Here is a 27959-nt window from a genome sequence, read left to right as displayed (position 1 = left end):
ACCGCCACGCCAGTAGAACGCCACCAGCGGTATTATGACCAGTAATACAGCCTGGTGGTGTTCTGCTGACAGTCGCAGCGCCCCTTTCTGTTCCCTGCTGGATTGCCTCCTCATCCAAGGTAAGTCAGGCTTCCGACAGGGGATGAGGTGGGAGGATGGAGGGTGTTGTGTGTGTGTGTGTCTGAATGTGTGCATGAATGTCTGAGTGAGTGTGTGAATGCATCAGTGTGTGTTGTGTTGTTTGCGTGGTTGTATGCTACCTACCAGTGACAGGAAAGGAATTCCCTGTCATCCGTAGGGCCTACCGCCATGGTTTTGGTGGTGTTGCTAACGCCACAAAAACAATGGTGGTAGGCAGGCTCATAATGCCGCTGGCAGTACAGTGCCGGCCGCTGGTCTGTAGATTTACATCTCCAGCCCGACGGCTGATATTGCCATGGCGGTATGAGTGGAGAAGTGGCAGTATGTACCGCCAGCCTGTTGGCAGTGCCACAGCCACCTTAACACTCAACGCCTGGGTCATATTGATCCCCTTTGTCTACTGTGTACATTTCCATGACAAATGTGTGGCATATCAGAGCAACATTAGTACTACCTCCACGACTCAATTGGGAGAAATATAACTTGGTGAAGTGTGCATTGTTGATATGTTTCCAGTGTGACATGAGTATTTCCATGTCACCTTCTCCAGGCTACTGTACTGTTGTCAGCAACATGGCATGTTCTGGGAGCATCATTTCTTATTGTTGTGTTATTGTGTATGTGACAAATAAATCTCTGCATGACCTTGTGTGGGATCTGTGTGAATGGATTTGGCATTGGGCTACTGTTAGAAATGGGGTCTTTGGTTGACAGTCAGTTTACCCCCTCTTCAATCAAGGACCCTCACTCTAGTCAGGATAAAAAAGAATCATCCTCAGCCAACCCCTGCTTACCTCCTTGGTAGAGCAGTAGGCTAAACTTCAGAGTGCTAGGTGTAAAGTATTTGTACCAACACACACAGTAACTTAATGAAAACACTACAAAATGACACCACACCAGTTTAGAAAAATAGGAAATATTTATCTAAACAAAAGAAGACGAAAACAACAAAAGTCCGACATACACAAGTCAAGTTATGAATTAGAAACACAAAATGCTTTGATGAAGTGTTAACATGGCATCGTGACGGAGTCGTTCCCAACAATCCGACACCAGTGGCGCAGGACAAGGAGTCGCGTAGACCCCCAAGAAATGAAAACAAGCTAATGTCTGAAGTCGGGGATCGCGGCGTCTGTGCGAAACGTTGAATACGCGCACTTCGAGCGGCATCGGTCACAACGTGGTGCAGTGACTTCCATGGAGTCACGGATTTCGGCGGGGCTGCAGTGATGTCGGGCGTGCGAAGGTCGACGCGTTCCAGCAAAGATCACGGAGTCGGTTGCAGGCGGCGTCACCGGATTCAGCAGAGGCGGCGGTCTGGAGTCGTCCGAAGTCGATTTCCTTGAATTTCCACCAGCTTTCCTTTCAAGGGCCCAGAGACTGGATAGGGCACCACTTGTCAGAGCAGGAGTCTCTCCAGAGACTCCACTGCTGGCAGAGAGAAGTCTTTGCTGTCCCTGAGACTTCAAACAACAGGAGGCAAGCTCTAAATCAAGCCCTTGGAGATTTCTTCTCAAGATGGAAGGCACACAAAGTCCAGTCTTTGCCCTCTTACTCTGGCAGAAGCAGCAACTGCAGGATAGCTCCACAAAGCACAGTCACAGGCAGGGCAGCTCTTCTTCCTCAGCTCTTTTCCTCTTCTCTAGGCAGAGGTTCCTCTTGTTTCCAGAAGTGTTCTAAAGTCTGTGGTTTTGAGTGCCCTTCTTATACCCAACTTCTCCTTTGAAGTAGGCCTACTTCAAAGTAAAGTCTCTTTTGAATGTGAAATCCTGCCTTGCCCAGGCCAGGCCCCAGACACTCACCAGGGGGTCGGAGACTGCATTGTGTGAGGACAGGCACAGCCCTTTCAGGTGTAAGTAACCACTGCTCCCCTCCCTCCTAGCACAGATGGCTCATCTGGAAATGCAGACTACACCCCAGCTCCCTTTGTGTCATTGTCTAGTGTGAGGTGCAACCAGCCCAACTGTCAAACTGACCCAGACAGGGAATCCACAAACAGGCAGAGTCACAGAAATGGTCTGAGAATGAAAATGCCCACTTTCAAAAAGTAGCATTTTCAAACATACAATCTCAAAATCAACTTTAGTAAAATATGTATTTTTAAATTGTGAGCTCAGAGACCCCAAACTCCACATGTCCATCCACTCCCAAAGGGAATCTACGCATTAGGCAGATTTAAATGCAGCCCCCATGTTAACCTATGAGAGGGATAGGCCTTGCAACAGCGAAAAATGAATTTAGCAATATTTCACTGTTAGGACATATAAAACACATTACTGTATGTCCTACCTTAAACATACACTGCACCCTGCCCTTGGGGCTACCTAGGGCATACCTTAGGGGTGTGTGACATGTAAGAAAAGGGAATATTTAGGCCTGGCAAGTGGGTACACTTGCCAAGTCAAATTTACAGTTAAAACTTCACACACAGGCACTGCAGTGGCAGGTCTAAGACATGATTACAGAGCTACTTATGTGGGTGGCACAACCAGTGCTGCAGGCCCACTAGTAGCATTTGATTTACAGGTCCTGGCACCTGTAGTGCACTTTACTAGGGACTTACTAGTAAATCAAATATGCCAATCATGGATAAGCCAATTACATACACATTTTGTAAAGGAGCACTTGCACTTTAGCACTGGTTAGCAGTGGTAAAGTGCCCAGACTAACAAAAACAGCAAAATCAGGATGAAAAGTCTAACAGCTACTATTGTATGACAACAGGTAGCTTAGGTATGCTCCATGAGACAAAGCATTGAAGGTGACGTGGTCTCCAACTTGTTCAATGGTTACTGTGATTGCACAACTTCAGCCATGCAGTTGTAGTTGTCTGAGATCCTGATTTTCCTGTGGGCAACTGTTGACAGTGACCTCGTGTGTCTTGCTCCCCGCTGCGCAGCTGCACCTGGTAGCTGTGTGCCCGCTGCACTCTAGTTGCTGTGTTTGAGGCCCTCCTCCACCCTCTGGCACCTGCCTGTGCCGCATCCCTGGAGGTCCAGTGGTGAGTATTGTCTGTCTGTCTCAGTTTTTCCTGCCTTTCTGTCTTTCTGTGTTTATTTTTTTACTGTATTTCTCTTATCTGCTTTTTTCTGTGCCCCTTCACGCCCCACTGCTCTTCCCATCCTCGCCGCTGCTTGCCACTACGGCCCGCCCCTTCCAGCGCTGCTTCCCACCTCCCAGCTGTCCAGCACCTCCCTCCTCCCCACCACTACTTAATGGCAGCTGAGCGTGGTCGCGCTGCTGGCACCCCAAAGTAAAGCCCTCTGCACCCATGCGGGACCCCGGGCCCCACACCTCTCACCGCTACAACGCCAGCTTCCTCCACACCCTCAATGTTGGAAGAAACACTGCCTTTGCCTACCACAACTGCACCTTCTCCGGCCGCCACATGGCCCTCAAATACCAGACGCAACCACCTCTGCTGCATCCTGCTGAACACATGCTCTCTCAAGAAACACACCATGGAGATTTGGGATTTTCTCGACTCACGGAGACCTGGCTAAACCCTACCTCTGAACTGGACCTCGCCACCGCCATCCCTGACGGCTACAAGATCATCCGTAAGGACTGCACCAACCGACCGGGAGGAGGCATTGTCATCGTACACAAGGACACCCTCCACCTCACTACCAGCACCGACGACCATGTACCAGAAATTAAGCACCTCCACTTCCAGATCCAGACCATCCCAAAAACCATCCTGTGAGGCACCCTTGTCTACAGGCCCCCTGGACCCTGCCCCCCTTCAGCGAATCCATAGCCGACCTCATCGCTCATCATGCCCTTGCCTCTACAGACTATATCCTCCTTGGCGACTTCAATTTCCAGCTGGACAGCCTCATCAACCCTAACACCTCATCCCTAATGGAGAACCTTGCCAGCATCGGACTGAAACAACTGGTCACCTCCTCAACGCACACAGCAGGACACATACTTAACCCCATCTTTTCCACCAGCAGCAACATCTCCTTCAGCCACACCTCCGAACTACTGTGGACCGACCACTAATTCGTCCACTCCTCCTTCACCAAACCCACCCATCACTACCACGCCCCTGCAGCCCACGTGTAGAAGTTGGAACAAGGTCACCGAAGACCAACTCGCCACCACCATCCGCAACACACCACAACGACCTCCATGGACGCCGGCACTTCTGTACGCCACCTCCACCGATGGATCTCTGACTGCGCCAACACTTTGGCCCCCCTCATGAAACTCTCCAGCAAACAGATCACAGAGAAAGCCAGCTGGCTCTCCCCCACCCTACAAGAGTCCAGACACACCTGAAGATGATTCAAGAGAAGATGTAGGAGCAGCATGACCTCAGCCAACCACACAGCTCTCAAAACTGCCATCACATCACACCACTGACTCATCAGAGCCACAAAGAAACCCCCCATACAAGAAATAATCAACACCAGTGCACAAAACAACAAAGAATTGTTCACCGTGATCAAAGAATTCACCAAACCCAGCTCCAATACCATGGACATCTGCCCTTCCCAAGCCCTCTGGGACAACCTCGCCACCTTCTTCCACTGCAAGATCGCCATCATATATGACAGCTTCACAACACAGGACCCACCGGCTCCACCCACAACCACTGCACCCGAAGATTTCGGATCCCACCTGACCCTGTCTAACTGGACCACCCTCACCACCGACGACACCCTACAGAATCATGAAGCCCGTCCACTCCAGAGCCCCCTCGGACTCCTGCTCCCACCACATCTTCAACCGAGCCACTGACACCATCCCCCGAGCTCTGATGCACCATCAACTGCTCCATCGAGACCACCACCTTCCCTGAAGACTGGAAACATGCAGAGATCAACCCCTGATGAAGAAACCCTCTGCAGACCCGATGGATTTCAAGAACTACAGACACATCTCTCTGCTCCCCTTCCCTGCCAAAGTCATCAAAAAAGCCATCAACGCACAACTCACTAAATTCATTAAGACCAAATACATATTGGACCCCTCTTCAGAAGCAGCCACAGCACTGAGTCTGCCCTCCTCACCACAGCAGACAACATCTGCAATCTCCTGGGCCAAGGCGAAACCACAGCGGTCATCCTCCTCGACTTTTCTGCACCTTCAACACCGTCTCCCACCCCACCCTCTGCACAAGACTACACAACATTGGCATCTGCGGAAAAGCCCTGAAATGGATCCTCTCCTTCCTCACCGGCCGTACCCAGAGTTAGGTACCCACTGTTCACATCCGAACCTACAGAGATCCACCATGGTGTACCCCAAGGTTCCTCCCTGAGCCCCACCCTCTTCAACATCTACATGGCCCCACTAGCAGACATAATCAGAAACCATGGACTCAACAACGTCTCTTACACCAACGATACTCAGCTGATCCTCTCTCTGACTGACGAACCTGCAGTTGTGAAGAACAACTTCCAGAACGGGATTGAGGCAGTCGCCACCTGGATGAAAGACAGCTGCCTCAAGCTCAACTCCGACAAGATGGAAGTCCTCATTTTGGGCACCATCCCCTCTGCCTGCAATGATTCCTGCTGGCCCGCTGCACGCAGAGCCGCCATCAGCGACCGACCATGCACGTAACCTCGAATCATCATCGGCTCTTCGCTCTCTAGGAACCACCAAATCAACGACGTCTCATCCTCCTACTTCCACACACTCCACCTGCTCTGAAAGATCTTTAAGTGGATGCCCATCGAATCCAGAAGAACAGTCACCCAGGTGCTCGTCACTAGCAAGCTTGACTACAGCAATGCACTCTATGCAGGTACCACCCAGAAACTCCAAAACAAGGTGCAAACATTCCAAACAGCTGCTCCTAGGCTTATGCTGGACATTCCTCGCCACAACCACATCTCCGGGCACCTGAGAAACCTACACTGGCTCCCGATCAACAAAAGAATCACCTTCAAGCTTCTCATGCATACCTACTAAGCCCACCACAACATCGGACCTACATACCTCAATCACTGCATTGCCTTCTACATGCCCACCAGACAACTCTGTTCCACTCACCTGGCCGCCATCCCATGGATCCACAAGAGAAACAGCCGGAGGAAAATGCTCCTACCTCATTGCGAAGACCTGGAACTCTCTTCCTCTTCATCTCAGTCAATCTCCCTCTCTGCCTCAATTCAGGAAGGAGCTCAAGACCTGGCTCTTCGACTGAACCGGCCAACTAGCACTTTGACTGAACTGCAGTCCCTCCCCGCAGCACCTTGAGAATCGAAAGGGTGATTAGCTACTCTCTACAAGAACCTTGATTGATTGATTGACAGTTCAGATGGCATGCATGCATATGGTATGGTACATGTAGGGGCCACTTCAGTGGAGTTTGTTGCTGGGGCTTACTTGACATCATGGTAATGTTTCCTAATCAGAGCTGTTGTTCAAGTGTGATCAAGGACATGTGGTGAAAATTTTCCTCTTTGTATTTGCAGCATCAGCCCAGGCAAGCAAAGGAGACCGGGCACAACCAGATGGGGAAGCATCTGTCCACAGTACCTCCGGTCAAGACACAACAGACATTGAGGGACCCAGTGGCCCGGAGGGTGAGGAGAGTGCCACAGAGGAGACTGGATCTACATCTTCATCATTGGAATCAACCTCCAGTGACCACTCCCTAGTGGTGGCGAACACATCAGGACCTATTACTGTACCATCTTTGTCCGCCACCCCCAGTTCTATCCCCACCCTCCCTATTGCTCCCTACCAAGTTGGCCTTGCCCCCTCACCCAAGAGGGTGGGCGTCTCCTTTGACGCAGGCACCTCCGCCCCACCCCTGTTACCCCTTCTGCCCTGAGTGAGGAGGCTATTGACCTCCTGAGAAACATCGCTGTGGGTCAGACTGCCATTGTGAATGCCGACCAGAGGTTGGCCAGCCAACTTCAACAGACCAATGCTTTCCTGGAATGCATTTATAGCGCCATATCTAGCCTTTTCAGGCTCTGGCCTCCTCACTGACTGCAGCCAGTCACCCCCTATTCCGCCTCCCCTTCACCTCCTCTTCCCAATCCAAATCCCCCATTCCCCTAACTATACCAAGCACACAGACACATCCACACGCACCCACCTCAATATAAACAAGCAGCACACATTAACACAAAAACCACAAGGCACACCAGCATGCAGGCACTCAACATACACCCACAAACAAGACATCAGCCACCGACACTGTTTTGCTTTCCTTATCTTATGACCAAGCTTACAAAACTTCTCTGGAATGCACTTCTAGTTTAAAGAAGACATTTATTATCACTTCACCACGTGGTTCCTGAAAGACGAGATTAGAAGGGTTGGAAGCACACGTTTAAAAGTAGTCGCAGAAATGAAAGCAAAATATATCAAAGTACTTCTCAGTTGCAATGTACACAGCAAATACATGTGATTATATCATAGCATAACTTCAAAGCAAAGAATAAAAGTCAAAATTGCATCACCGTAGGGCCTATCACTGCTCGTCATCCTTCTCATGCCTACAAGTTGATGACTCTTGTTCAACTGCGAGAAGGAGATTTTCCACCCAAACGGGAGGCCAGGCAGCTGACGTCCGCTCCTGACTGACGTCCCGGAGAATCTCCCCTTGCTGTTGCCCAGGGCCACCGTAAAAAGCCTGGCTCCTTCCTCTCAGACCTGGGAAATAAAACAAGCCATTGGAGATTGGCCAGATCTCCTAAGCCTCTCCTCTTCCCAAGGCTGAGCAGAAAGGAAAATACCAAATATACGCTCTCTTATCGCGTTAGGGTTTGTGTGAATTCAATTTGAAAAACACAGCTTGGTCTACCATGTGGAAAAACACAGCTCATCTGCAATGTCTCATCTGCAATGTCTAACTCCACGTTAAAGCCAATAGGCAGCTAAACTGAATACAGAATGTAATGTCTAATGCCATGTTAAAGCCAATAGGCAGCTAACCTAAATACCAAATGTAGGGGGTCATTCTGACCCTGGCGGCCGGTGACCGCCAGGGTCACCGACCACGGGAGCACCGCCAACAGGCTGGCGGTGCTCCCGAGGGCATTCTTTCTGCGGCGGTTCAGCCGCGGTCAGAAAGGGTAAACCGGCGGTCTCCCGCTGGTTTACCGCTGCCCCATTGAATCCTCCATGGCGGCGGAGCGCGCTCCGCCGCCATGGGGATTCAGACACCCCCTACCGGCATCCTGTTCATGGCGGGAATCCCGCCATGAACAGGATGGCGGTAGGGGGTGCCGCGGGGCCCCTGGGGGCCCCTGCAGTGCCCATGCCAATGGCATGGGCACTGCAGGGGCCCCCGTAAGAGGGCCCCGCAAAGTATTTCAGTGTCTGCTTTGCAGACACTGAAATACGCGACGGGTGCAACTGCACCCGTCGCACCTTCCCACTCCGCCGGCTCCATTCGGAGCCGACATCCTAGTGGGAAGGTTGATTTGCCCTGGGCTGGCGGGCGGCCTTTTGGCGGCCGCCCGCCAGCCCAGGGCAAATGTCAGAATCACCGAAACGGTCTTTCGACCGCGGTGCGGTGTTCTGACGGGGTTACTTTGGCGGGCGGCCTCCGCCGCCCGCCAAAGTAAGAATCACCCCCGTAATGTCTAATGCCACGTTAAAGCCAATAGGCAGCTAAACTGAATACAGAATGTAATGTGCTCCTGATAAACATTGAACAACTAATATGCGCATTGGTGAAACACAAAGTTATTGGTCAATCACAATTAATGGCATAACAGACCCACACACCACATCCAGCATACCCACAGGCACCACCAAAACAACCAGTGACACATCCAGCACACCCACCATACCCACAGACACCACCCCTACAGACACAGACATCGACCACATCCACCATACTTGCAACCACCACCCTAACAGACACACAAACATCCACCGCTACCACATCACCCAGTACCTCCACCTCCCAGCCCCCAAGACACGCAAACACCCACACTCACACATGCAACAGACACCACTCAAACAGAAGCATCCCTCACACATGCACACATCCAAGACATCTTCACCCCCACAACAGACAACCACTCCCTCAACCTCCAAATCCCCAACCCCTTCTGGTGACTGTCCCCAGGTTCTGAAGGAGAGTTTCTTTGTCAGCCTTGTCTTGTCCCCTGTTACCTTCAAACCCCCTCCCAAACCCAAGAGGCCTCCACCCACATCTCACGTCATCCCTTCCACATCTAATTTCTCCCCTGTCACACCCGCCTCCCCTGCAAGCACCCATATCTCTCACCCTAAAGAAGAAATCTGCCCCCCAAGAAACAGCTCACCCCTCACAAACCTAAACCCACCCATCCCGAATCCGACCTCCCACCAAAGTATGATCCCTGAGTGGCCTGTCTGCCCACTTGATGTCCCTTCCTGTGGAGGCTCCCCTACAGTGAATGGAGTCATGTGTTGACACAATTGTGTGCATGGATATTACTTGGACTGGCCAATTGCCTTTGTTCTTATGTGTTTTGCATTGACTAGTAGTTGTTTTTTGAGTAGACATTTGTCCTGCAATTTCTTATCTACCTTTTTATTGTTCCTGAGTAATTTATGTTGTCTGCTTGCTTGCAGATCCATTTGCTGTTGTTTGCAATATTTGACTTTGTGGGCAGTTCTGGTGTCAACTAGGATAAGAGAGCTGTTGACTGTCTGGATATGTGTTTGTTAATGCAATTGTAGTGTCATTGCACTGTGTCATGTTTGCTATGGTAAGTATTTCATCTTGTGTGGTCCAACATCAGCATGTATGGTGTTAGACTTGTCCCCCTGATATGGATAGTAGATTTGTCTCATGTGTTGCAGCTTGAGTTTTCTTTGTGCAGACATGGAGGGTGTTCAATTGTGCTAGCTTCCTTCACATTTGACTGTGCATGTGTCCATTTTGCCATATGTACCTAGCAGCTACTTCATCTAGGTGTCTGTCCTGACTTGCACTTACACATTCAGCAGATAGGCATGTCGCTTTGCTCTAGTATTGTTTGTCCCTGAGATACGTGTAGGGCCAGGTCCTGTACAACTGTTGTTTTAAGGTGATCAGTATAGGGAAAGATGCGGAAGACATTGTGACGCACAGGGTTAATTCGCTTGAACAGTGTAGATGAGCGTGATGCCTGCTGAAGCCAGAGCAACGTGGAAAAGTTCACGATGTTTGCTTTCAAGCTTGTTTTTTTTTCTGACATTCCGTAGAAAAACATATTCGCAGCTGCATGTGTAAGAAACAGGTTGTGAAGGAGATTCAGTCTCAACCTTGAAAACGAGACCACAGTAAAAGATTAAATGAAAACAATGGCGAGGGAATGGCAGAGCAGCCAAGAGACATGTGCTGATAACATAGCTAGAAAATGCTGGAAGGGGATAGAATCCAAGCTTCAGGTTATTTAAGCACTGAAAGGCGGGTGAGGGAATTGAAGCTCACAGATGGAGTTGTGAAAACGGTCATCTCCAGACCCAGAGCTGCCTCCCTGTTGTGCTGTTCAGAGACCGTGATGCTCGAGGGGGAGAGAGGTCCAAGCGGGCGGTAGAGGGCTTCCCAACATTTCGTTAAGTTCCACCCAGGGATGAAAGGCCTTTGTTTCTCTGCTCTATTATTATGATTGATTATTATCTGTGTTTATAATCTGAAGTATTCAGCTCGTTTATATTTTGCTTTCTGAACATCGTAGTGTGAGCCTGCTACATTAATTGAAACATACATTTTGGTATGCAGTTAAGCAAAGCTAATCTGAAGAATTCAGCTTGTTTATATTTTGCTTTCTGAACATCGTAGTGTGAGCCTGCTGCAGTAATTGAAACATGCATTTTGGTGTGCAGCAAATCAAACATCGTAGTGTAACACATTTTAGTATACAGTTATTCCAAGCTTATATCTGTCAATGAACTCTTTGCTCTTATCTTATATATACACATAGATGCTCTTTGTAGTGTACTTATATATATATATATATATATATATATATAGATGCTCTTTATTGCTATTTTTATTCTGCCATTGTTGAAGTGCTAAATTCATACATTTCCCTAAAATTCTAGTAAAGCTAAATTGTATTTATAATTGGCGTGTGGTCCTTCATTGAGCGTCCTTATTGACTTATACCGAACAGGTGTCAACCAATCACCTGGATAAGACATAAGGGCATGTACGAAGTGTAATGTGTCCCAGTGCAGCATCCTTCCCTGAATGCTTCTGATGCCCCCATCCCTTTTGTGCAGGTAGTGTTTGTATAGTGAGCTTTGGATACTGGTGTCGCTGACTATTGTGCATGCCATTTTCCTTACATTATGTTGCAATGTGGGTGATGTGTGGGTCCATTACAGTGATGTTTAATGGGAGGGGTGTTTGTGTTCCATGACACAACTATACATATGCAAGTTTAATCTGATGACAGTCCATGGCATGTGGGCAATGTGAGGGTGCCAGTTGCATTGGTAGATGTTATGTTGCTGTGTTGTTGCTGTTGTGTGACACAATGTTGTGTATACTTCACTGTCCCTGTGCCTACGATGTGCAGATGTGTGGTTTTATGTAGTGTGGCAGTGCAGTGTGGCTGACCTGCCCAAAGGGGGTGTTTAATAGCTGTGAATATGTCTTTCTTTGTGAATGACTCCGACTGTGTACACAATGACAAGTGTACTTGGTGACCGTATCTTGAGACCCCCATCTCATGTGGATGACGGCGCAACGATCTGGTGTTGAGTGTAATGACACAGGTAGGTGTGTGTGTATTTACCGTTAGTTGCGTCCACGGAGGGGAGGACTTTGGGCTCCATCAAGGAGCAGCAGAAGGACGTGTGTGATGGGCTTCATGGCAGTACAGGCCATGTAAAGCTACCTGCAGGTCTGTTGTTCCCTTTATACTTTCCGTTTGCACCTGCTGGGGTGTGGTGGTTGGAAGGCCACCATCACATTGGTGGTGTGCAACATCATAATGTGTCCCAGAGGAAGCACAGGCTCCACTGGCCTGTTTGTCCTGCCTCGTCACCGCAGTGGTCTGCACTGCCTGGCGGTGCCAATGGAACCATGGTGGTCTTGCTCCATAGGCCCACAAGGCTCTTAATACAGTGGTCCAACTGCCAAGCCGATGGTGGTCAGACTTCTACCGCACCCATGGCGGGTGCACAGACCGCCATACACTTAATTAGGCCCTAAGTGTAGAATATTCCACTAACAGCCAGTTCACCTATGCAATTAAAAAAGTATAGCACTAGCCTATGTCCCTGTCACTGAGGTAAATAACCACTATAACTTACTAATAGAAAACCCTTTCTACCAACAAAATGAAGATAAAACTAGCCCCCTAATGGACTATTTTGATGACTCTAGGGTTGGCAGACTGCATCGTTCAGGAAACAGATGGCAAGTAAAATTCCAGATACAATGGTGGAGTGTCTATGACTCTACCTTGGCACACAAGGCCAAAACAAACAACGCAGTAGAAAGATGGCACAGCGCCTTCCAATCCACACAAGGCAGAACTCCACCTACATTATACAAATTTATCAAACAACTACAGAATGAGCAAAGCTACCAACAACTAAGAATAGAGCAATCTGTTAGTCAAACTGGCCCAAAACCTAGCAAACAAACAAAAAGAATGTCAACATGCTACAATTTAAAGTCAAAATCCTCATAAACAACAAGGGAGTAGACTAAAAAATGCTAGCCAAAAATATTCTATAAAATGAACACTAATCTACCAAGATCCTCAAAACTACAACAAACTTTAAACCAACATGCCAAGTCCTTTTTTATATAATGATATAAATATTTGATAAAATCAGTGAAGCAATGATATGGTATAAAAAGTTAATAAACACTGATATAATAAATGTATGTGATAATATTTTTTTTTAATGTAACAATATCCAAACAGCTTAAAACCAAATTCAATCCATTCAATCAAATAAATACAACACATAATCCAAACAATTCCACAATATAATGACATAAACATAACTATATAATATGACATATCTAACCTACAATGAAAGTACGAAAAAAACTCACTGTTGTGTAGCTGCAGATCTTTCTCCATCGTCACATAACACAATATAGTAATCCACAAAAAGATGAAGAACACAAACCCAAAAAGCCAAAAAGAAAATACAGAAATATAAACAATCCAATTAAAATCCCTCGTAGCAATCCAAACTCTGTAGGTTCCATTTTTTTTTCAAACAGTGTTTTAAAAAAAAGAACCAGTCAAGGAAACCCCAAAAAAGGGTTTATATTAACCAAACCTTCTTTCCTCTACAAAAAATTAATAAACTCCCAATTCCCATAGAAATATTTTGTAGACAAAAACATGTAAAAGAAATGATAAAGACCCATCCACACAATACATGTCAGTGTCACATATACATCTAATCATCAAAACATAAATTACATCACATAATTTAACATACCAGTTTCATACATTACTATAACAATGTCAAAAGATGCAAAACTACAAAATAGTACAAAACAGAAACAAAATCTAAGTATACCAAAAACTCACATACAACACTATACCCATGTTTTAAACATGCATTCTAAATCCCCCCTACCATCAAAACTCTTAAAAAATGACTTACAAGTTCAGACGAACAGCAGCATCTTACCACAACTTGGTTCCTGGAAAATAGACTCAAAATAACACCAATAGACTACAAATTAGAAAGTAATGGTAAAAAAGGCTGCTAAATGAAACTAAAAAAAACTATTTCCACATAGAAATGAATGGGAAATATTGTAAAAATGTTTAATAAACATTAAAAAATATTTCAAAAGTATTCAAATTGTAAAACATCTCAGTGTTATAAAAAATATTTTTAAAAATGTAAAGCGTAAATTAATAGCACAAAATATACAATTATTTAACAATAATTAATAAACAATATATTGAAATAATGTTAAAAAATGTATTTAAAAAAGTTAAACAGTGTTTACAAATTGTAATCAATGAAAAATCATATTTGAAAATGCAAATACATATAGAATATGATTTATTTTTGTTTTTTAAATTACAAACTAACAAAAATATTTTATTTACTTGACTTCATAATTGTTTTTAGTTTTATTTAAAATATATATATTTGTCAAAATGTAAAACTGTACAATAAATTAATAATGTAACAAATGTGAAAAATATGTGTGACATCCTTTTATTACAGAAAATTTGGGGAAGGTGTTAGACACTAAAAGGGTGACATTCACTATTCCCACTCAAATCTGAACCACCCTGAAGGAGGTGTCAGACACTAAATGGGTGACAGTTACTATTCCCACTCCAATCCAAACCAATTTGAGGAAGATGCTGAACACTAAAGAGGTGAGATTTACTATTCCCACTCAAATCAATTGAAATTTGATAGTATTTGAGTTTGTGTGTCATGACTGATAGGTGTAGGTGATTTCCTACACCATTTTGGCGGTGGCTGTCTGACCTCCAACATTCTGGTGGAGCGGACCGCCATATTATTAGTTTGGTGGTTTAGCTAACAGAAGACCGACAGCGGTCCACCGCCAGTCAGCACAGACCTCTGTGGCCTCTTGGAGGCACAAACAGGCCGATGGAGACCATGTTTCCGCCAGACCTATTACGAGGTTGCACACCACCAATGTTACCGCCAACCACCAAGGAGCACCAGGCGGAAATGAACAGTACAAATGGAGACAACTACCTGTAGACAGCCATACATGTCCAGAGCCGCCATGGAGCCATTCCTCAACATCATGCTGCTGCTCCTGCCTGCTGAAAAACAATGAAATAAACTCTGACGTAGGTGACAACTTGGGGAAGGTGTTGGACACTGAAAGGGTGACTTTTACTATTTCTACTACAATCTGAACTCATTTGGGGAAGGTGTTGGACACTGAAGAGGTGATATTTACTATTCTCACCAATCTAAACCAACTTGGGGGAGGTGTTGAACACTAAAGGCATGACATTTACTATTGCAACTCCAATATAAATCAACTTGGGGAATATGTTGGACACCACAATGGAGACGTTTACTATTCTCACTCCCATGTAAACAAACTTAGGGAAGATATTGGACACTAAAGGGGTGACATTTGCTATTCCAACTCCAATATTAACCAAATTGGGGAATGTGTTGGACTCCTAAAGGATGACTTTTTAGGAATACAATTCAAAATAAAATGTTTTACTTCCAATATTATAAAATATAAATTTTAAATACCCCAAATTAACAAAAATGGTACATTAAAACACACTAATTTAAACTAATAATCTGTATATAAATAGTTTTACTTTAAAATGTAAATTGGATTTTTTAATTACTAAAATATTACAATATTAAAAATGTTTACTATCATTCATAAACTTTAAAAAACTACAATTACATGAAATTCAAAATACAAAATTATCAACAATATTTTAAAAATATGTATTCATTTTTAGGGCCTGATTACAATTAGGGTGGTTCTGGGACTGCCATACCCACGGTGGCGGTCTGACCACTGCATTCCTACATCCTCAGGGGTCCCACCACCAGATTTCGAGGATGGTGGTTGAACTGCCACAAGACTGCTGCAACTGCCAGGATCTTGAATCCTGTGGCCGCGGCCGTAGGGAAAGCTGTGGTCAACCGCAGTGGTGCCAATGCCGGCACACCGCCAAAAGCTCGATGGAAAGGCAGGGAAGGGGCCCCAAACAGGGCCCAAGGGCGATTTTGCCCAGTGAGCAGTGTGGCTGGGGGCACATGTTGTGCCCCCCTAAGCCTGCACTGTTGGTGCACCCCATTGTCATGCACAACATTGTGCATGGCAACAGTGCGCCCGAAGTGCATCTGGTGCTGCACTGCAGCGGCTTGTGCATCAGGATCACTTTCTGAGACGAAGCATGCCGCTGCAGTGACACCACTGAACATAGGGCCTGATTATGAGTTTGGTGGTCCTGTGACCACCATTTTGGCGGTGGCTGTCTGACCTCCAACATTCTGGTGGAGCGGACCGCCATATTATTAGTTTGGTGGTGTAGCTAACAGAAGACCGACAGCGGTCCACCGCCAGTCAGCACAGACCTCTGTGGCCTCTTGGAGGCACAAACAGGCCGATGGAGACCATGTTTCCACCAGACCTATTACGAGGTTGCACACCACCAATGTTACCGCCAACCACCAAGGAGCACCAGGCGGAAATGAACAGTACAAATGGAGACAACTACCTGTAGACAGCCATACATGTCCAGAGCCGCCATGGAGCCATTCCTCAACATCATGCTGCTGCTCCTGCCTGCTGAAAAACAATGAAGTAAACTCTGACGTAGGTGACAACAACCCTAAGTACTAACACCTACCTAGATTTTTTTAACTTTAAATAAAATTGTACCACTAGCAAACACATCATGGAGGGTCGCCAAGGCAATCACCTACACCTATCAGTCATGACACACACACTCAAATACTACAACATATACTCCCACACATTCATAACATGCACACTTCAGCGAGCACACGCACACACTGCAATCAAGACACACATCCCACACACACATAGCACAATGGATCAACAATACCATGCACAATACACACTGACACAAACATACAAAAGAAACAGAGTGAACCACAACAACTACACCTGCAAAGCTGCGATGGGAGCAGCTTGACCATACTTGGGAGGCGGCTGCACTGGGACACATATCACTTTAAACAAGGCCCCAAATAACATGCAACCTGGAATTGCCCACAATTGGATCTCATGGACAACCAATACCAATTTTCAAAAACAGTCACACAATGGGGGAAGGCCAACACTACAAAGCACACACAACTCACACTCATTGGACATACCCCTACACAAACCAGCAGCCAGGAACACACCCACCTAAATTGACAGAAGCCCTCAGGGTGCAGGATGGCCAAGACCTTCTTCATCCATGATGTGAACTGTGGGGGTGAAGGTGGGAGACCACCGCCAGCCTTGTGTACCACCAGCCGGTGCCTGGCGGCCACGGAAGTAACCTTCCCCCTGAAGTAATTCCAACTCTTCCTGATGTCACCCCATGTGCGTGGATAGCTGCCTACAGAATCCACTCTGTTGACTATCCTTTGCCACATTTCCATTTTGGATGTGGCTCTACTCTAATGATTTCATCCACATGACCCTTAACTCCTCATCTGTGAATTGTGGATGTTTTTGTGGTGACATGGTGATGGAAAAAAAGGTGGGGAAATGAGAAAAAAATTGTAGGCGCTGTGTAATGAGTGGGTGACATGCAGTGAATGTTGTGATAGGATGCAAATATGTGTTCGGGGTGTACTGAGGATGTGAGATGTGTGGCTTCTGTGAGGTAGAATGGTGCCTATTCTAATCTTTGCAATGCTGTTGCTCTGTGCGGCATTGTAGAAGCAAAGGATTGAGGTGTGTGTTTTATATTGTGGTTGGTAGTTGTACTGGGTGTGTGAGTGTGTGTCAGCTGTGTTGTTTTCAAATCTATCCAATGTGGTGTTGTGTATTACTGTGGGGACTGCTGACTGTCGCGGTTCGCACTGCCATTGGAAAACTGCCATGTCAAGACCGCCATTGCGATTTTCAGCTTGTAATAGGTTCGGTGGCTGCTTGGCTGGCTGGCGGTACCGGTGATCGGACCGCCTCTTTCCTGCCCTCCAGAGTCCTGACGGTGTTGGAATTTTGGCTGGATTTTGGCGGGCTTGGCTGTGTAACTCATAATACAGTGGTCTGTATTACTGCAAATATGGAATCATTAAAAAAAAAAAAGTTACATATTACCACTAAAAAAAGATATTATACACAAAAATATTTCTATATCCATATTTTTTACATAGGTATTAAAAACAAAACTAAAACAATATTCTTATCTTTGATATTCCTGTTCACTATACATTTGAAGTCACAATATTTTTGACACAATATTTCTGTAGCAAGATAATTTTTTCTGATATTTTTTCTAAACACCCTCCTGGCCTGAGGTCTCAGGGACATAACAGAATTCCAACCACCCAGCTCCTGCACCTGGACTCTGCCATCTGTGAGTTTGCCCTGCGAAGTGGTGCCATCCCACACCTGGACCCTTGGAAGTGGGCTTAATGTGCATTGCCCTCTGATGACTCATTGGAACCAACACATTCTGTTGCGTGGCGCAATCCTGAGCAGAACTGAAGCGTTGACACCACTGAGTGGATTGGACCCGTCTCAAAGACCTGCATCGCCGTTGCATCCCACATCTTGGGACTGATGCATCGCCTTCAGGACCGCTGCTGCGCTAAGCTATTCTGGGCACAAGCTCCTCACATCTCTCATTGAGGGCAGCCTTGACGATGAAACTCTGCACAGCTGCTTCACCTCTCATCGGATTGCCACAACGCCTTGGATGCACTTTGTATTCTCAACACCCACCTTCGCATCGCAAGCCTGGTCAACAGGATCACTAACGTCAATTAAACAGGATCTCACACAGCAGCCTCTCCAAAACTCGGAACCGACACATCGCCCCTGCTGCACGACACATCTTCAACGCTGTTCCACACAACGCTCTGCAACGTAGGATTTAAGGTATTTTGGTTCAGTGGGCCTAAATCGGTCCCTGTAGCTGGCCCACGCTCCATGACGGTCAGCCTGATTTTTGGACTTTGTTCTGATCCCATGCGACCAGATATCCACAGTTGGCACTTTATGCTTTTTAGCACTATACTACTTAAGAACTTTGAAATTCAATATTATCTCCAGTTCTTCTCATTGGATCTTTGTTGTTTTGGTCTTGTTTTATGTATTAACAAGGTGTGGGATTAATTTTGTGTGGTGTTTTCACTATATCACTGTTTGAAGTGTTGCACAAATGCTTTACACACTGACTCAAAGTTAAGCCTGGCAGCCAGAGGGTGAGCACAGGTTAATTTATGGTTTGCCTAGACGTTACCCTGACTAGGTTTGTGGTTGCTCCTTGACCTGAGCTTACACCCCAGTCAATCAACAACCCAGTTTCTAACAAAGTATAACCTTACAGTTTCTAATGTTTGGGTACTTTAAGTTTGGTTTGTATAGAAAGAATAAACAAAGTGTTCCTAACTATAACTAACCTTTGTTTTTTTCACTGAATTTATATGGGTTTTCTGTTAATAAAATTGTGTTTTAAATTGTAGAGTCCTGTGACATAGAGTTGAGTGTTGTTAAGTGGAGTCTCATACAGTACAGTAGAGGAGAGTGCTGTACAGTGTAATGTTGTAAAGTGAAGTGTTGTGCAGTAGTTTGGAGTGGAGTAGAGTGGAGTGTCATAGCAAACAGTGGAGTAAAGTCTCATAGAATAGAGTGGCATGTCACAGAGTAGAATGCTTTGGAGTGGTGTAGAGTGGAGTGGTATAGCGCAGTCAAGTAAACTGTTATACACTGGAGTGGTGTGGCATATTGTGTCATACAGCAGAGTGCAGTGGTGTGTTGTAGAGTCTTGGAAAGTCTAGTAGATTAGTGTGTTGTACAGTGAAGTATAGGGGCACAGAGTGCAGTAGAGTGTTGGGCAGTTGAGTGGAGTGTGGGGGCATAGAGCAGAGTAGAGTGTTATACAGTGGCATAAAGTGTAGAAGAATCTTGTAGAGTGGAGTTCATAGGGTGGAGTGGAGTGTCATGGAGTGGATCAGTGTAGAGAGAAGTGTCACACAGTAGCGTAGAGTGGGGTAAAGTGTCATACAGTTTAGTAGAGTGGGGTCAAGTAGAGTAGTATATCATAGAATGGAGTGAAGTGTCAAAGACTAAAGTGTTATGTTGTAGACTAGAGTGGGGTGCAGAGGACTGGCATACCATTTAATGGAGCAAAATGCCATAGAGTGGAGTAACACAGAATGGATTAAATATCATAGAGTGGAGTATTGTGGACTACTATAGAGTGAGGTGCAGAGTGGCAGAGTGGAGTGACATGGAGCGTTGTATAGTTGAGTGGAACAGGGTAGCATAGAGTGGAGTGGTGTAGAGTGGAATAGAGTAGACCGGAGTAGTGTGTCATAGTGCAGTAAAATGGGGTGGAGTGGCGTAGTATGAGTTGTGTAGAGTGGCGAACAGTTAAGCAGAGTGTTGTATAGTGGTAAAGTAAAGTAGATTGATGTAGACTTGCAAAGGCTGGAGTACACTGTTGTACACTGGAGTGCTACAAAATGGAGTAGTGTGTGGTATAATGGAGGAGCACAGAATGTTTTTGAGTGGAGTAGAGTGTTGTAGGGCAGAGTAAAGGAGTGGAATGGAGGTGAAATGGGTAGAGCAGAGTGGCGTACAGTGGAATAGCATAATATGGAGTGGCGTAGAATGGAGTAGTGTAGAGTGGAGTGACGTAGAGTAAAGTGGCATAGAGTGCAGTGACAGAGCACAGCAGAGTACAGTGCAATACAGTAGACTGGAGTGGTGTACAGTGAAATACCTTAGAGTGGAGTGGTGCAGACTGGAGTGGTGTAGTCAAGTAGCATAGAGTAGTGTGGCATAGAATAGGGTGACGTACAGTGGAATAGCATAGAGTGGAGTGGTGTAGAGTGGAATACTATATGGTCAATTGGCGTACAGTGGAGTGTTGTAGAATGGAATAGCATTAAGTAGAGTGGAGTGGTGTACAGTGGCGTAGAATGGTGTGGTGTACACTTGAATACCGTAGAGTGGAGTGACGTTGAGTGGAGTGGCAAACAGTTGAGTAGCATAGAGTGGAGTGGCATAAAGTGGAGTATTCTGTTGTAGAGTAGAATGGAGTGGTTTATAGTGTTTTGTTTTGTTGTATAGTGGAGAGAAGTGGTGTACAGTGGAGTGGCATAGACTGCTGTGGCGTACATACGAGCAGCGTGTCATAGAGTAGAGTGGAGTACCATAGAATGAAATTGCGTAGATCGGAGTGGTGTAGAGTACAGTGACATGGAGTGGAGTAGCGTACAGTGGAATTTACACTGCAGTGGTGTACACTGAAGTGGCGTACAATGGACCACCGTAATGTGGAGTGCGTAGACCAGAGTGGCACAGATTATTACTGTACAGTGGAGTGGGGTAGAGTGAAGTGTTGTAGAGTAGTGTGGTATAGAGTGGAATAGAGTAGATTGGAGAGGCTTAGATTGGAATAGGATACAGTGGAGTGGCATGCCATAGAGTGGCATTCAGTGGAATAGCGTAAAGTGGAGTGGCATACAGTAGAGTGGCAGAGAATGGAGTGGCATACAGAGGAATAGTACAGAGTGGGGTTGTAGAGGAATAGCGTACAGTGGAGAGGCTTAGAGTGGTATAGCATACAGTAGAGTGGCATAGAGTGGAGTAACAGAGAGTGGGTTGACATAGAATGGAAAGGAGTGGAGTGGCGTAAAGTTGAGTTGTGTACTGTGGAATAGTGTAGAGGGGAGTGGCAGACAGTGGAGTGAAAAGAGGGGAGTGGCGTAGAGTTAAATAGTGTATAGTGGAGAAGGGTAGGGTTGCGTAGAGTGGAATGACGTAGAGTGGTGTAGAATGGAGTGGGGTTCAGTGGAATAGCATAAAGTGGAGTGGCATACAATGGAGTCGCAGAGAGAGAGTCGAGTGACAGAGTGGAATACCGTAGAGTAGAATTGTATAGAGTAGAATCACATACAGTGGAGTGGTGAACAATGGAGTGGCGTGGAGAGGAGAGACATACAGTGGAGTGGCGCACACTGGAATAGTGTAGAGTGGAGTGGCAAAGAGTAGAATAGCATAGAGTGGAGTTGTGTACAGTGGAATAGCATAGAGTGGAGTGTCCACAATGAAATAGCATACAGTGGAGCAGATTTGATAGGCGAAGGGTTTATTACTGCAGAGTGGAGTGTTATAGAGTGTGGTGGCATAGAGTGGAACAGTGTACAGTGGAACAGCATAGATTGGAGTGGAGTAGAGTAGAATGGCGTAGAGTGAAGTGGTGTAGAGTGGAATAGGGTATGTTGGAGTGGGGTAGAGTGGCGTGGCGTGGCATAGAGTAGAGTTGAATAAAGTGGAGAGCATAAAGTAAAATAGCATACAGTGTAGTGGCATAGAGTGGATTAGCATAGAGTGGAGTTTTGTACAGTGGAATAGTGTGCAGCGGAGTGGCAAACACTGGAGTTGTCACGTACTGCGCTGGACTTCTCAACTCTGGATTTCGGATTGGTGAATACAACAAGTCTTCTACAGGTCCTGGATACGCCCAGATAAGGGCGACCCCTTCTAGTAGCCACGGTGCCCCTTGACAGGCTACGCCAAAGCAGACCGTACCCTCCAGAAGGAGTCCCAGGGGGAAAAAACCCCAACACTGGGGAAAAAACCTCTAACAGGAACTCCTGAAGGTAAACAAGAAAAAACAGGACTTGACAACAGGAAACAAAAATAGGCAATATCCAGGGTAAAAGGCAGGAAAAAAGAAACAGGTAAAAATATCCCAAGGCAAAAGCAGGAACAAAGAACAGGCAAAAATCTCCCAAGGCAAAATCAGGAACAAAGAACAGGCAAAAATCTCCCAAGGCAAAAAAGCAGGAACAAAGAACAGGAGCGAACAGCACAACCAGAAGAAAGTGTTTGCAACATTAAGGAGGAACAAGACTGACTGACTTATATACTGAGAAAAGGGAAGTGACATCACAGGAAAAGGAAGTAACACCATCTTGAATTGGGAAAAGCCCATAGACCAGTATAGGAAAAAGAAGTAGTATAAAAGAAAAACAGAGCATGCTGGGACAAAAAACACGAAGAAGACAAGATGGACACAACATGAATAGAGACAGGCAAAAGGACCAACAAAAACCCACCACCAACAACAAAAGAAGAAAAAAGGGCTACAAGTAAGTGTAGAGCGACCGGGAGCGAAATATATACTTCCCAGAAAGCATAGTCAAAAAACACGGGGAACGGCGCTCTGAATATCGGTAGCGCATTCCACCCGCGAGGACCGAAAGAGACGCCGCGTCAGAGCACAGCGTTACAGGAGTAGCATACAGAGGAGTGGTGTAGAGTGGAGCGGCGTACAGTGGAAAAGGGTACAGTGGAGTGGCAGAGCGTGGGATAGCTGAGAGTGGAGTTGTGTACAGTGGAACAGCGTACATTGGAGTGGCGTACATTGGAGTAGCCTACAGCGGAGCAGAGTGGAATAACAGAGTGGAATGGCCTAGAGTGGATTTGCATCCAGTGGAATAGCAAAGAGTGGAGTGGCACAGACTAGAGTGGCATATCATGGAATACCATAAAGTGGAGTAGCATAGAGTGAAGTGGTGTACTGAGGAGTGGCATACAGTGGAGTGGCATACAGTGGAATAGTGTAGAGTGTAGAATGGAGTAAAGTGAAGTGGTATGTTGTACAGTATTGTGGTGTAGATTGGTGTGGCATCTTGTACAGGAGAGTGGAGTGGTTTGTTGTACAGTGTCTTAGGGCCTCATTATGACACTGGTAGTCCTAGTACCACCAATGCTGATGTGGCGGTTGGACAGCCGCACTTCAGGTGGTCCGACGGCCACATTATAACCCTGCGCCAGGGGACCGCCACCCTTACCAGTAACATGATGCCCGATGGACTGACGGCGGTCAGAGTCGTGGTCAGCCACGTCGGCGCTGAGTTCAACGCCGCTGCACTGATTACAAGTCCAATTTCCGTAAGCCTTTTCATGATGGGACCCTGCCATGAAAAGGCTGGCGGAAACACACTGCAGGGGGGCACTAGGGGACCCCTGCATTGCTCACGACCATGGTGCTGGGTCCAAAAGTGTTGAGTCTGAGGGTGCTGGTGTGCTATGGTGATGGCCTCGGCTCCCTTAAGGGAGCCAAGACCAATACCGAAAAGCACTGTTCCCGCTGGGCTGACCAGCAGGAATGTCGTAATACTATCTCCCTGCCAGTCAGCCTGGTGGGAAGATCATAACACAATGGGGGGGATGAGGCAGCCAGGTTGACCGCTGCCTCATCCCGCAAGTCTGGTGGTCGGCTCGTCTGACCGCCAAACTCGTATTGAGCCCCCTGGAGTGGAGGGTCATAGAGTGGAGTGGCGCAGACCGATCAGGTTCTTAGATAAAGGTAATTATTAGGTCCTATTGTTGTTCCCTACTTATATCCACTTCAATAAAATGGTCATAGGTAGGTTAATGTATTTATAGTTTTCCATATATTTTTTAAGTACCTATAAAGTACTGCAGTACTTTCCCCAAAAATTAAAAATACCCTTTAGTATAGTATATTACTGAACTACAGTGTAGTATTTTGTTTTAACAACATTATACATGTTTTAGTACCACAGTTATTTGTAGGTATTACTGGGGTACTCTGTACTTAAAAAAAAAAATATATAGAAACTTATAAATAATTTTTCATACTTATTATCACTTTAATAAAGTGGTAATAGGTAGAGAAAATTATAAACCCCTCTACTTACCTATATCTAAGGCCATAGTCCAGAAAAACATGTACGTTTGTACAGACAGTCAAAACGTAATCACATTTTGCATTGTCATAATTATGTACTGCAAAATACCTCTATAATTTTGTGGTATTTTGTGAAGTTTCGCTGTATTTTGCATCCTAAGATATCTCTACATTTAAAAGCCTTATACCTTCAAAAATACCATATGTACATGTATCTACCAAAAAGGATTGTCCTCATACCATTATCTATAATCCTGCTAAATTTCATGAAAATCTGCTCAGCCATTTTGCTGCTACAAACAATACAAAAGTCTACGGACAATGCATTGGGAGAAAGATACATTTTGGGAACCCCCCTTTTTTCTTTGTGCCCCCTTAACGAATCATTACAAAACTTTGTATCATCAGCCAATATAGAAAAAGGAATAGGTCCGCAACATTTTGTGAAGATTCATCAAACGGGTGCAAAGTTATTACCGAGCAAATATCAGAGGAATTCCTATCTCTGGGAATCCCAACTAGAACTACAGAGTGACTACCACCACTCTGCAATATGCATAATATATGCATGTCTGTATGTATGTATATATATATATATATACACACACACACACACACACACACACACACAGAACGATAAGCATTATAATGTCATACACTCATAAAGTTACATTTTGAAATTTACGTCATTACCTGCAGTTTTTTATGCGTGATAAAGTGTCACACATAATTCACTGAAATGTTACACACGTTCACACTGAAAACATTGAAATGTCACACATTAGCAATCATAAATCTTTTCAGCTATGCTTCCTTGACTTGCTCAGTTCTATCTTCATCCAATGTTGTCTTTTAAAATCTACAGCACTGGGTTTTTGAGGCCATACTGTCAGCCGCATAAGGGAAAACTATGGGTCCCATAAAGCAATATGCTGTAGGCTAAAAGTAGGAGCTGCTACAATGTGTTATGAGAGGTGGGGGAGCTTGTGACAGGTTAGTAATATGTAAATTACTCAGGTTCTGGTGATGTTCGAGTTTAATTATTTCTTCCCAACAGTGGTCAAGTATTCCATAAATCTATTGTCAAGAAAGTCCTTCATGTAATATATATAAGTCTATATTGCGCTTCTCGTAGACCTTTCTCTTTTGCTCATGGGTCTTTTCTGTTCTTCTTAGCCTCCAGGGAAAACCTCCACGAAGGCAGAGAGAGAGAAAGGAGAACAAACAAAATTATTTAAAAAAAACATATCAGGTAAGTAAATAGTTTTGTTTGTTTAATATCTCTTTTTCTCTTCACTTGTGTTTTCACCTTCCTTGTGTTGTACTTGTGTTTCACACCTTTTTTTTTCTTCCTTTTTTCACCCCCCTTTTACGGTCGTAGTGAAGCTGTTTTTTTTAATTTTTTTTAGAAGCAGTGGTTTTTAGTACGGGTTCCCCTTCCCGCCTTTGTTAAATCCATTCCCTAGTGTTAGTTAGGGTTTTCTTTTAGTTATAGTGCTCCCCAGAAGTGCTTTCCTTTACATGAGTTTATACCGTTGTGTAAGGTGTCAAAACTTCAAAAAAAATATCGCACACACCAAAACCAACAATCCCAACAACAAAAGCATCCGGGATTAGCCGGCCTCAGGACATTCACTTCCTGGTCGTTTTCTTTATTTGTTTATATTTTTCTGTGCCGTGCATACCTCTATGTAGCTTTTCCCCCTTAAACATTCCTTGCTCCTTCCCTGCCTTCCTACTTGAAGGTCATACTGAACCGCCTATGCGATTCCATACGTGCGGGAGCCACACTCCTCCGGGAGCATGGCTGGTGTCTCCACTCGTTTCCTTCTCTCTCTCTCTATCGGGTTCGTCTTCCTCGTCGCGGCAATCGGGAACCGGTATTTTCTTCCTTGAATCCCCTTCAATTCCCTTCTTATGGATCGTCTTGGGGATGGCGTCTCGCCTGCTTCCTTGCCAGTAGTCGTCGCTTTTGGCTCTGCTCTCCGTCTCCCCCGGCCTCCCATCTCTTTTCGTTCCTTCTTCCTCTTTTCTCCCCGGGACACAAGCGTCTCTCCTGACGTCATCGCGCCATGGCAGGAATTGTGGGAGTCTACTTATGGGAGTACCCCTGGGGCACTCAAAGGCTGTACCCGGCAGTCAATTCTCGTGTCCCCCGTCACAGAGCTACTGAAGGCTGGAGCCAGAAACCCATCCAGACGGCCTGTTCCCGCAATGATAGACAACAGTCTGTAATTTGTTGGAAATATTTTTGGCCGCAGTTTATTGAGGGATTGGTAACAACATGTCGCCCTTCTTTTATGAGGGCCATAAATCATCCATACGTGTAGTTGTTAAGGGTAATACAATTGTTTATCTTTGATACATTTGTGTCATAATTCTTTTCCTTAACAACTTTCTCATTGACAATAATTATCTTATTACATGCTGTTTGCTTTTTGCTTTCAATCAATCTCCCTTGTTGTTCTTCTGCCGTTCTTCCTTTTTCAAATAGGAGGGTACTCGTTTTCCCTTTAGGCTTAGCTCGCTACCGTGCTTTGGTCCTTGTGTCCTGCTCTCCCGTGGACCCGGGCTGCGAGTGCTGTGTTTCCGAGTACCTCCCCTGACTGCCTTACCCTGCCGTGAGGCATCCCAAGGTAAGTAGCCTTGCCACCCCGCTGCGCTGGGTGTGGCCTTTGGTAGTTCTTTTATCCTTTCTATCCGCCTTTCCTCTTGTTTCTTTTTCATCCTTTACCCAGTCTGCGACGCTCTGGGTGCCGGGCATTCCAGTTGGTGTGGGTGTCTTCTCCTCTTGGCTGCCCGGTCGCCTGTGTTGGCCTATGTGCCGGGCAGCCCTCTTTTAAGCGTCCCTGCTGCTACCTTTGGGGGTGCACCCCCCATTTGGTTTAAAAAAATGCGGTCCCCCCCTATTGGCCGCTTGCTTGTTGTTTGCCCCCTTCCTCCTTCCGTTTCCGCCAAACGTTGCCCCTACGCCGGGGCCGGAAGGAGGGGGGGGGGGTTTTGTTTGGGGCGCTTCCGTCCCCTCCTGGACCTTACGATTTTTGCGTGCCCAACTTTGGCGCAAAATCCTGCTCAAGGCCGCTGTGGGGTTTCCGCTCCGGCCACATCGAGCTCCCGGTGGTCGCGGGCCTTCGCCCCAAACCCCTCCAGACGGCCTATTCCCGCAATGATAGACAACAGTCTGTAATTTGTTGGAAATACTTTTGGCCGCAGTTTATTGAGGGATTGGTTGCAACATGTCCGCCCTTCTTTTATGAGGGCCATAAATCATCCATATGTGTTGTTGTTAAGGGTAATACAATTGTTTATCTTTGATACATTTGTGTCGTAATTCTTTTCCTTAACAACTTTCTCATTGACGATAATTATCTTATTACATGCTGTTTATTTTTTGCTTTCAATTAATCTCCCTTGTTGTTCTTCTGCCGTTCTTCCTTTTTCAAATAGGAGGGTACTCGTTTTCCCTTTAGGCTTAGCTCGCTACCGTGCTTTGGTCCTTGTGTCTTGCTCTCCCGTGGACCTGGGCTGCGAGTGCCG

General features: G+C 45.8%; 1 long non-coding RNA gene across 1 annotated transcript in view; it reads right to left on the bottom strand.

Annotated features, from left to right (window-relative positions):
• LOC138285484 (uncharacterized) overlaps positions 1-26488 on the bottom strand; it is a 65913-nt gene extending 39425 nt beyond the window's left edge. Inside the window, exon 1 of the long non-coding RNA XR_011201601.1 lies at positions 26108-26488. This is a non-coding gene — a long non-coding RNA (uncharacterized lncRNA). The remainder of the gene's footprint in view (positions 1-26107) is intronic.
• Positions 26489-27959: the final 1471 nt, after the last annotated feature.

The sequence above is a fragment of the Pleurodeles waltl genome, chromosome 3_1 (assembly GCF_031143425.1).
Source record: "Pleurodeles waltl isolate 20211129_DDA chromosome 3_1, aPleWal1.hap1.20221129, whole genome shotgun sequence".
Classification (NCBI taxonomy): Eukaryota; Metazoa; Chordata; class Amphibia; order Caudata; family Salamandridae; genus Pleurodeles; species Pleurodeles waltl.
This window is presented reverse-complemented; position numbering and strand designations above follow the sequence as displayed.